This window comes from Otolemur garnettii, unplaced genomic scaffold (assembly GCF_000181295.1).
Source record: "Otolemur garnettii isolate 467f Iridium unplaced genomic scaffold, OtoGar3 scaffold00007, whole genome shotgun sequence".
Taxonomy (NCBI): Eukaryota; Metazoa; Chordata; class Mammalia; order Primates; family Galagidae; genus Otolemur; species Otolemur garnettii.
This window is the reverse complement of record NW_003852402.1, coordinates 10,949,897-10,962,086: the sequence shown is the minus strand read 5'-3', so window position 1 is coordinate 10,962,086 and position 12,190 is coordinate 10,949,897.

Sequence of the window (12,190 nt, the reverse complement as noted above, 5' to 3'; positions counted from 1 at the left end):
CCCAGTAGTTTTCAAAGTAGGCCCCTTGTGAGACTAATTAATAATTATAGCCCAGAGCAATCGACCCCCGCCCCACATTCTCTCCTAACAGTGTGTCCTCTCATTCTCACAACCATCTGGACAGGTAGGTAGTCCCATGATCTCATGATCCCTATTTTGCAAGTGAGAAAACTAAGGCACAGAGAGGTTAAGTAACCTGCCAGAGGCCACACAGTTGCAGAGCTGGAAGTCAAATCTAGGAAGCCTTCTAGAAAACAGGGAATGTTTAAAAAACATTGTCTTAACCCAAAGATAGTTATCTCTGTGAGGCGGGGAAGGGGACTCTGCTCAGGGGCACCTTTCCCATCTGTCGCTGTCTGATTCAATTCTGGTCAAGTTCCAGATCCAGCTCAAATGTCTCTCCTCCCTTCAACCCTATAGCCCATGTCATAATCTACCTCTAGGCTCTCAGAGAAGGGAGGTGGCTGCTCTACCCACACCAATCTCTTCCCTTGGGTACAGGGCATCTGCCATCACATCTAGGCCATGTTCTGACATTTATCCCCTTTGGGCCTTCCATGTCCACTGCCCTCTTGGCACCTCTGCTGTCCACACAAGCCTAAGCCCTTCTTGGCTCTCCAAGGGAGACCATCCCTCAGTCCTTCAAAGCATGGCTCCTCCAAGGACTTTCCCAGCCTCATTCATTCCCTCACCTCCTACCTATTCTATACTCTGACATACTATACTCTGTATATTCTATACATCTTCCCCTGAACCTGTGTTGAAAGTCACTCATGGCTGAATGGTCAAATCTAAAGCCAGGCTTCAGGAAGAAAGGACACTGTGTACTTACTATGTGCCAGACCTCATGGTAACCCCACGAAGTGGGGACTATTGTTATTCCCATTCTACAGAGAGAAAAACTGAGGCACAAGGAGGTTTAGCAACATGCTAGCCATGTCCAGGCTGACTGGCTCTTTGAGCTACACTCTTGGCCACACCTCCGCACTTTCCCTGAAGGGGCATCTCTGCAGAGGTGACAGGCTCTCCTCCCTCCTGGCATTTTCTGCTCTTTGCTTGTGACACCCCTCCTCCTGCTTCTCCTCCTGCCCCCTCCCCCTGCTAGTTTTTCTCCCATGTTGGAGGCTTCTCTGCTCCCTGCTCCTGAAGTGGCTCCCCCCCCCCTTAGCCCCGTCTCTCACCTCTCTGCTCTTTCAGAGGTACCATGAGGATCAAAATTGACACCAAGGCTTAAGATATGCCTTGCAACTGTAAAGTGCTGAGCAAAGGAAAGGGCAGTCACTGTTACCATGATCACCACTATTCAGCTGTCAAGTCCTCCATCCTTTCCTCTAAGGATATTCTTGAAGCAAGTTGTCAGTCCCCAAATGTGGCATTGGTGACTTGGAGCTTGGCAGCCTTTGAACAGGTCGTGAAAATATGTGATAACTGTCCAGACTAAAAGTCGAGAGGCCTTTCTCCAGTGGAACCCCAGGGTAAACACAGGCTGGCGGAGAGGGAAGTTTCACCTGGCTGGACAGACAGGGCAGGTCTCTGGCCCCCTCTTGGCCTCTTGTAGCTGTAAACAGGCATAATTGCTTCAATAGCAGGCCCGCCTGGTGAGACATAAAGCACCCAGAACCTCACAACTTATCACTGCTGAGGGCTGTGTGCCCAGGGGTGTGTGTACCAGCAGAGGGAGGGACAGGAGGGCCGACTTTTAAGTCAACAGATCTGAGTTTGGAGTCTGACTTTAAACAAAAAAATGTGTCTCTGGTCCATCCTCAGTGTTCCAATCTCACTTGCTGGGAAAGATTTTTAAAGTCCCACAAATTTGGCAGTGCACAGTGGCTCACACCTGGAATCCTTGCACTCTGGGAGGCCGAGGCGGTGGATTGCCTGAGCTCAGGAGTTCAAGACCAGCCTGAGCAAGAGCGAGACCACATCTCTACTCAAAATAGTGTCAGGTATCATGTAGTCCCAGCTACTCTGGAGGCTGAGGCAAGAGGATCACTTGAGCCCAGGAATTTGAGGTTGCTCTGAGCTATGACGCCACCGTACTCTACTGAGGACAGCAAACTGAGATTCTGTCTCAAAAAAAAAAAAAAAGTTCCACAGATTTAATCTTTGTTGGGGAAAAATAAAACACTTTTGGACAATAGATACTAAATTGTGTGAACTAGTCCTTCAAAGTGCTGGCCCTTACTTCTCTGATGGCTCTTACCTGTTTTCTCAAACTATTCCAGTAGGCACATCCATTTCCAGAGGAGAAAACCAAGTCTTAATTAAATGGGTTAAATGATGTGGTGGCGCCAGAGCTAATAAGAAATAAGACGCAGATTAGAATTCAAATCTTCTATCTCCAAACCTGACCCTGCCTCCTTCCTGCCTGGGTGACATGGGAAGAGCTAATGAGCTTTGTTTAGGCGCTTTTCTTTTCTATAAAATGGAGCTAATGATGAGACCTACCTCTGAGAGCTGTGAGGATTAAGTGGGATTAGGGTTGGGAAGCCCTTGGCCCAGCCACAGAGTAGGCACTGGATAAATGGTGTTATTATTACTACTTTAGGACACGGTGTTGTTAGGCAAATGAATAAGCAAGAGGGTGAATGAATAACAGAAATGTATTTTCATCCTCTACTGAGGACTGGAAGTTCTCCTCCTAAGTTTCCTTTAGATGGAAATATAGCGCCCATTGAAGCTTTTTATCATGGTAGAAGAATCGGGCATCACTTTCTCCATTCGTCACACTCTTGAGGGATCTTTCTAAAGGCAGAGAGATGGCTGGCCCCAAATCATCCGAGATGATCTCTCTGGCCATGCTGACAAGGTGGTGTTTTGTGATGACGATGCAAGAAACTTTCCAATAACTGATCCTCGGTCCCAGCCAAAAGCTTGGCATTTTGCAAAACTGCCAGGCCCTAGCGATTTCTCATCTGGCTCCGGCTCTGGCTCTGGCTCACCCGGCAAATTGCGCAGCCATCCTGGAATTGTCTCTGAAGCACTCTGCTGAACTCATTGCCCTCTGCTTGTTTCTCGAGAGTTAACAGATGTGAGCCTCAGAGAAGGTGACAAGTGGCCCGAGACTGGCAAAGCCGGAGTGGTAAGAGAAAGGAGCAGGCTTTTGGCTGGAGTGCGTCCTGGGCGTCACCATAGGCAGGCGCTGTGATGAATATAGAAATCGTCAGAGCGTTTCTGTTTCCAGCGCAACGAGGCTCCAGGGCCTGGCCTCTCGGCTGCTGCCCTGCTTCTCCCCTCTCCGGGCTGCGGACAGCCAGCTGCTTTCTGGTTTGTGCCACACGGTAGAACTGTGGTACGTACAACCCCTCAGGGCAGGCCAGGTTAGCCTGGGCTCCAGGGTTGAGCCCCAACGCCAACACTCTCTTGGTTTGGGGTTCCCCCGGGGCCCATCCTCAGCAAGGACCTTCTGCAGCTAGTGGTTTATTGCCCCGCGGGCCTCGAGCCCCGGTAGCACAGTGGCCAAGGGAGCCAGCAGGGGGCGCTATTCAGCCCACTGTTGCTGCCTCTATGGGGAGACTGCTGGTGCTTGGCCTCAGAGTCTTCTGGCTGAGCTGAGGAAGCCACATATTCCCAACTCGCCCTTCCACACTGCTCTCCGGTGATTCCACCTTGCCTTGCGCAGGGCTTGAGCGGGCGCCCCCGGCAGGGATAAAGAGCCCTTGTGCAGGCTCAGGTCGTAAGGATGTGGGGGATGTGGGTTGGGGGCACCGCAGCATCTGGGATAACCAGGTCCATCACGGGCGCTTGGCCTAGGATTGAGGGAGAGGGGCTATCAAGGACTCTGCCGAGGAACAGCGCAGCGAATGTGGCCTTTAGCTGCTACCTGTGTGTCTGGAAGGCTCTTCCCCTCTTTCTTAACATAAAAACTCTTACTTAACTTTCAAACGCCCCACTTAGACGCTGTGTCTCCCATGGTACCTTTTCCTGCACGTATTAGCTTTCTCCGGCTGTTGTGACAAATGACCACATACTTGGTGACTTAAAATGACAGATATTGATTCTCCCACAGTTCTGGAAGCCAGAAATCTGCAATCGAGGCGTCAGCAGGCTCTCTCTGAAGGCTCGGGGGGGGGGGGGGACCTTGCCTTGTATTCCTGCTTTTTTGTGGCAGCGTCACCCAGGCCCTACTTCTGTCTTCTCGTGGCCTTCCTCCCTGTGCCCATGTGTCTTCTCTGTCTCTGTCTCTCCTCAGGACACTTGTCATTGAATTTAGGGCCCACTCTAGTCCAGGATGATTTTTGTGATCTTTACCTTAATTACATCTGTAAATACACTCATTCCAAATAAGATCATAGTCTGAGGTTGTATCTTTTGGGGGACATTATTCAACCCTCTGTATTGTAAATTTTCTTAATTTGTGACATTGGTTAGAATTATGTCTGCTCCAGGTACTGACCACAGTGACTTAACCAAATTGGGGCCTATTTTCCTCCCATCATGGTCACTCTCAAGGTCACCAGCCTCCAGGTCAGCACAAGGGCTTTAAGGAGCCATCCGGGACCCAGGCTCCTCCTGGCTTTTTAATGGTGCCATCATTAGTTTTGTCTGTGGTCCCCAGGGTTGCAGGAAGGCAGCTCTATGCCTGGGCGTCAAGGCTGCGACCTAAACGTGGGGAAGGAAGAAGCTCTAGAAGCTTCCTTGCAAGCCCCACTAAAGGCGTCTCTTTACATCTCATAGACTCTAATCGGGGAGTATTTTTCAGTTTGCCTTGCTGCCCTGCCCCCAAATGGGGTTCCAATAGAAAGAGGTGAGAATTAGTGATGAAAGTAGGCAATTTGGATGATGAGTATCTAATAATATACTATAACATATAATGCGACACCTGCAAAAATTCACCTTCACATCGCTGGTATTTTCCCATAGTGTTATAGGAAATGCACAGTGACTATTACAAAGGACACACAGTAGTTTATTTGTGGATGCTCCTAACTTCTCTCGTCCTTGTCCCTTCCTGCATTGCACAGCCTTGTTTCTGCCCACAGCTGCCTGGCCCTGAAAGAGGCTGAGGCCAGGATGTGGGCAATTAAGTTGTGCCCAGAGGAGTCACCAGGAGTAGCAGCTGTCGGTGATGCCGCCAGTAGGAGTCAGCGCCAGAGCCAGAGGTGGTGAGCACATTGCAGGGACAGCCACCTGGGCAGAGCAATCCATAGGAGGGAGGTTCACTGTAAACTCATCTTCTCTGAACCCAGTGACGTCAGCACATCGCAGCCTTCCCTCAGCTGGAGTTCCGAATGCTGGGTCAGGCGGGAGGGAGAAAATAGAAAGAATGGCCTGGCAACTTCTCTGCCTCTTTAGGAAGCGGCACCCTCTTTGGATCCATCTGCCTGACACCTGTGCTCAATAAATATCTGATGAATGATTGATTCAGCAAGGTAGCAAGCAGCCAGCAGGCGGTTAAATGGATGTTAAATGGCCTGTGATCACAGCCTCCTGGAGACGGGAGGAGCATGAGGGGAACTCTCCTGCTGAAGCATGAGTTCTTTCAGAGAGTTCCCTCAGCTCCGTTTGCACACCTCTCGTGATGCCATGCTCACTGCCTTGCAGGAAAGCCTGTCTTACCACTCAACAGCTCCAAGGGTGGACCAGGCTTCCTCAGGTTCAGTCAAGAACTGTTGCCCCATGTCGCCCCCTCATTGGTCCTGATTTCGTGCCTGCAGAATCACACAAAAGAAACCCAGTTCCTCTCCAGACTAAACTCCCTGCCTTTAATTACAGAAAGGCTTACTATTCTCCGTATGTAGGTGTTCCCTTTCCTTTTTGCTCGTGAATGTTTTTCTTTGTTCTGTGCTTATATTTACTTGACAAAGATATTAAACACCTGCCAGGGACTGTGGTAGGGGCTGAGGCTACCGTGGTGAACGATTCTGCCTCTCCGGAAACCTAACAACCCAATGGGGGAAGATAGGTGATAATGATGATGATTAAGGTGAAATTCACATAACATACAATTAACCATTTCAAAGTGTATAATTCAGTGGCATTGAGTGTAACCACTGCCTCTCTGTAGTTTCAAAACTTCATCACCCTGGAAAATCCTGCACCCATTAACTAATCATGCCCCATTCTCCTTTCCTTTTCCCCCTGGAAACTACTGACCTACTTTGTCTGCGTGGATTTGCCTATTCTGGGTATTTCCCATACAAAGAATCATACAATACATCACCTTTTGTGATTGACTTTGTTCGTGTATCTTAACGTTTTTCATAATGATAATGTTTGTCTACATTGTAGCATGTATCGATACTTAATTCTTTTTATGGCTAAATAATAATTCTGTCACATGACTATGCCACATTTTCATTATTCATTCATCCATGAATGGACATTTGGGTTGTTTTCACCTTTCGGCAGTTATGAATAATAGCTGCTAAAAACGTTCATATACAAGTTTCTTGGTGGACATGTTTTCATTTCTGTTGGATGGATACCTGGGAATGACGTTTTGGGGGCATTTAAAAATTCTGTTTCACATTTCGGGGAGCTACCAAGCTGTTTTTCACATTGACTGCACCATTTTATGCTCTCACTAACAATACAGGAAGGTCGTAATTTCTCCACATCCCCACTGGCACTTTGCATTTTCCTTTTTCTGATTGTAGTTATCCTAGCGGGTTTGAAGTGGTATCCTATGGTGGTTTGATTCACATTTCCTTAATGCTGAGCATCTTTTCGTATGCTTCTTGGACATTTACTGGGTATGTGTTTTCTTGGGAAATATGTCTGTTCAAGTCCTTTGTCCACTTTTTAACTGAGTTGCATGATGATGATTAATTTTATGTGTCAACTTGGTTGGGCCAGCAGGTGCCCAGATGTTTGGCCAAATATTATTTAGGGTCTTTCTGTGACGATATTCTGAGTCTTCCTGTGAGGATATTTTTGGGTGAGATGAAGACTGAAAAGACTAAAAAAGGCCCTGCCTAACATGGGTGGACCTCATCAAATTAGCTGAAGGTCTGAATAGAAGGAAAAGGCCTCCTCCAAGAAAGAGGGAAATTCTTCTCCGTGATTGCCTTTGAATGGAGACATTGGCTTTTCCTCTGCCTTTGGCCTTGGACTGGAACTATACCATGGTTCTACGTGTAGCTCTCCTAGGGCTCCAACTTGCCATTCACCCTGTAGTTGTTGGGACTTGTCAGTTGCCATAACTGTATGAATCAATTCCTTACAACAGATCTCTTCACACACACACACACACACACACACACACACACACACACATATTAAGCATGGCAAATCTGAGCATTCAAAATCTGAAATGGTCCAAAATCTGCAACTTTTTGAGTGCTGACATTCAAGAGAAATACTCATTGGAGCATTTTGGATTTTTGGATATTTGGATTTGGAATTCTCAATCTGTAAGTATAATGCAAATATTTCATAATCTGAACAAATCAGACATCTGAAACACTACTGGTCCCAAGCATTTCAGATAAGGGCTCCCCAACCTGTACACACACATATGCACACATACCCATACACGCAAACACATGCTCTATGGATTTAGTTTTTCTGGAGAACACTGACTAATATAGTTTGTTTACCTTTTCGTTGTTAAGTTGCAGGTGTTCTTTACATGTTCAGGATACTAAGTCCTTACTAAATATAGGATTTACAAATGTACTGGCACCTTTGATAAGACAAATGACCAGAGAAGCAATACGCGTGGAGTGGAGGGGGTGTGGAGGAAGTACAGAGCAGGAGCCTCTAGAAGGGAAGCCACATGGGAGCAGAACAGCCTTGGCTGGTTTCTTTCTTTCTTTCTTTCTTTTTTTTTTTATTAAATCATAGCTGTGTACATTAATGCAGTTATGGGGTCCAATGTGCTAATTTTATATACAATTTGAAATACTTTCATCAAACTGGTTAAGATAGCCTTCACTGCATTTTCTAAGTTATTGTGTTAAGACATTTACATTCTACGCTTAGTTAGATTTAACACGTACCCTTGTAAAATGCACCATAGGTGTGGTCCCGCCAATTACCCTCCCTCCACCCATCTTTCCCCCCTCCTCTTTCCCCTTCATCTTAGGGTGAACTGGACAGCTGGTTTCTTTATTGTGGAGCCCTATTGGGGCTGGCACTTAGCAGTGCTCAATAAAGAGTCATCAGAAGTAAAAATGAACAACTAAATGTGAGCATTGGGGTGGGATCAGTGAAGGCTCAGAGGCAGCTTCATTTAGGCTGAAGCCTAAGGCCTCTGTAGCAATGAGCTGGGCAGGAAAGGAACAGTGGTCCAGCCTGTGGGAGGGCCCAGGGCAGAGGGAGGGAGTGGCAGTTTGAGGAATGAAACATTCTATCTAGCTGAAGCAGAGAATACAGGGAACGGATGTAGGGTTGTGGGCTAAGTGGGAGCGGGGAGAGGAGAGAGCACAGCAGAGTAATAAGAAAGGAGAAAGGTGATGTCAGAAAGGATGAGACACAGGGCCTTGTAGGCTGTTGAGTTTGGGGTCATCTGAGGAAGAGGGAGGAAGAACAGAGCAGGGCAGGGAAATTAATGGGTGGCAGCCATCGAAGACCTGGAGATGCTTTCAGGCACCGTGGGGAGGCTGCAGGGGGGAAGTAGAAGGAGATGAGCGTGGTGACAGCTCTGACTGCAGGCTCCTTGGTGTTTAAATTCTGGCTCTGGGGCCTGGCGTACACCTGTAATCCTAGCACTCTGGGGGGCTGAAGAGGGTGGATCGCCTGAGCTCAAGAGTTTGAGACCAGCCTAAGCAAGAGTGAGACCCTGTATCTTCTAAAAATAGAAAAACTAGCCTGGTGTTGTGACAGGCGCCTGTATACCCAGCTACTTGGGAGACTTATGCGAGAGGATCACTTGAGCTGAAGAGTATGAGGTTGCTATGAGCTATGACACCACAACACTCCAGAAAAAAAAAAAAAAATTCTGGCTCTGCACCTGCCAGGCAGAGTGTGGCTAAGCAAGTAGCTTCCAAGGTCTCAGCAAAGCTCCTTTAGCTGTGTCTCCTCATCTGTATAACAGGGATAGTGAGGATCCTCCCAGCTTGGGTGACACAATGTGAACAGCCTGTCCTGAGCCCTCCTAGAGTCCCAAATAAAGGACACAGAAAGGACATTTCTTCTTCTAGTGCATCCATGTAGTGACAGCTCCAAGAAATTATAGGGAGAGTGGAAATGGAGGGAGGGCAGGTGAGGCACCGCTTGAGGCCCAGGCCGGCTGCCCAGGCCCTCCTCTGGCTGGACCGATGCAGCAAAGAGGGCAGAGAGCACCAGGCTTCCATCCCAAGTGCTGAACTGCTGCTTGTAAACAGCCTTCTGATCCCTAAATAAACCTGAACATCAGCTTCACGGGTTCGAATCTTCCTAGACTGATTGTCTCTCGAGTGGCAGCAGGGCTGTTGGAGGTGAGGACTCTGACCGGGCAAGCAGAGCTGGAAAGAGACTGAACCCTCTGGGAAGTGTTCCAGCGGCTTCCATGGTGCTTCAGTGAGGTCATCCTTCTAAAGAGCTTAGCCTTGTTGGACACAAGGCTCCGAAGGTACTCCGAAATTATTTGTCAAATGATTGAATAAATGTTTGCGATTTTCACTTTTATTAGCTGCGTGGTTTTGGCAAGTTACCTAACCTCTCTGAACCTTAGTTTTGTTCATGTGTAAAGTAGAGAGACTATCTCTTCCTTGGATGATTATGGACTAAGAAACGGTATCAGTCTGTTCGGGCTGCTATAACAAAATACCTTAGATTTGGTGATTTATAAACAACTGTTCACAGTTCTGGAGGCTGGGAAGCCCACGATCAAAGCACCAACATATTTGGTGTCTGATAGGGCTCTTTGCTTCATAGATAATGCCCTGTTGCCTTGACCTCAACAAGGCAGAAGGGCAGAGGGCTAGGAGCCTCCTCCAGGCCTCTTGCACAAGGGCACTGAGCCCAACCATGAGGACTCTACTCCAATGACCTAATTACTTCCTAAAGGCCCCACCTTCTGTGCTGATTTCTTGGTGATTAGAATTTTAGAGGCACACAAACTGTCAGATCATGGCAAATGGAATATGCAACGTGACTGGTACAAAGGAGGGACAGGAAGATTTGGAAACCAGCTCTGTTCAGCCCCAAAGCTGCAGCCTGCCATAGTCATGTTCTCCAAGGCCATGGCTGATAGAAGGATCCCAGCCCTGACTTTCCTACCCAGCCTTCCCCACCACTGATCCTTCTCCTAGGTCTGAGACACTCCAGCCAGGGTGCCACACTCCACATGGTTTGGATGTTGCCATTCTTGCCAAAACCAGTCAGGGATGGTTTTGTGTCCCCTCCTCCTAGGCCGAGCTCCTTCTCCTTGCTGCTTGCCTGTCTCGGGCAGAAGGGCACAGGGGTAAGGAGCAAGCCTCCTCTGAGCACAGCATGAAGAAAACGATGGGAAAACCCAGAGGGGGTGGCGGCCCAGCTGTCAGGGCTGGAGACTGGGGACATTGGAACCCAGTGACACCGGCCATAGAAGGGTATGCTGGGCGGGGAGGGTTCCCCTGCTTCCCACCAGGCCCACACACCTCACTGGCTTGGCAGGTCCCTCTGCATGAGGCTCAGCAGGGCCCTGGGGCCAAGCCCTGTTCTGCTCTGTACTTGTGTGTGGCCTTGAGTGAGTCACCAGCCACGCTGGGCCTCTATGGCCACATCTGCATTACAATGGGTGAGGCCTGGCACCTTTTTGGCCCCGCAGACGTGCCCCACTCTCTGCATTCATCCCGTGGTTTCCTGAGGGGTCGGCAAGAATCAGATGGTCACACATTTTTATGTTCTCATTTCACTTGCAGGACTAGTCCAGGGCCGCTAAGCCCAGATTGGTGGGGGGGGGGGCACCATCCAGGGTGGTTTTCCTGAGCATGAACAGGACAAAGACCCAGAAAAGGGAGCTGGGGAGGACAGAATGGTCCCTTCTGAGGGAATAGCCCGCACGGGCTGAGGGAGAAGGGCTGAGGCTCAGCTGGGTCAAGCTGCAGGAGGGAGGCAGTGTTTGGGTTTGGGATTTGATTCTCTAGATGGGGCCATCCTGGACAGTTTTAAGCAGGAGAACAATGTGATCTGATCTACATTTTGGAAAGTCCTTGGCCAGAGAGTGGAGAGGCCTGGAGTCAGGCCAGGAGCTCACTGCCGTGGTCCAGGGATGCAGGGTGGCTTTTATCAGTGTCTCTTTGAGATGCGAGAAGCCAGGCCACCTCCACATGGTCAAGGTTCTGGGATGCATGTATAAAAACACCAAACCTGAGTTACTAACAGATGCTGGAGTATAGGCTTGTTTTAAGAGATGTGCAGTGTCTGAACTGGAATCTCTTTGCTGAGTTTTGCTCCCACCCTGACCTGTGATGGGGCTGGATTCTGGTGGCAGCCGAGAAGGCAAGAGAAACAGACCCAGTTGAAAAGAACATAGGTGGTGGGAGGAGGTGGCCCTGGCTCCCCGATTCATGCTGTGTGACTTGGGCAAACAGCGCAATTCGCTGTGCCTGCTTTCTTCACCTTTACCGAGGAGATCGGAACAGCACAATCTCAGAGGGTGGTTGTGCAGAGGGGCTCAGCACAGAGTTAGCGCTTCTTAAACCTTAGCTACTGGTATTAATGGACTCAATTTGGGGCCCTTTAATGGAGTGATCAGGAAAGAGCAGCTCTTCCTTTGCTAGTATTGCTGAATGTGCACCTCGGACAGCTGGAAGGATCTTGCCATCATGAGGGGGGGAGCCTGCCTGATAGCAAACCCAGCACCAAGGAGAGCAGGGCTCAGCAGCAGGGCTGAGCAGCAGGGCAAGAGGGATTCAGTCCTGATGATACCATTTGAGCCTCTGGATCTAGCTGTTCCTGAAGATCTACCCCTGTCTATTCAGGCACATAAGCCAATCAAGTCCTTTATTTTCTTTCTTTTTTGCTTAAGTGATTTTGGGTTGGGTTTCTGTCATTTGTAACAGAAAGAGTCTTAATGACCCACCCACCCATTCATCCATCCATTCACCCACCCATCCTCCTGTCCGCCCATCCATCCATTCCCCCGTCTACCCATCCATCTATCCACCCACCTGTCTATCCATCCATCTATCTACCGGCTCTCAGGCCTGCATTTGAAGCCCAACCAAGTCTAGCTGGATGGGCTTAGACACATCGCTCCTCTTGCTGGGATTTCATTTCTGCATCTGTAGACAGGAGACTCATCACCTCCGTTATGGGGTGGTAACAAGAACAACATGGG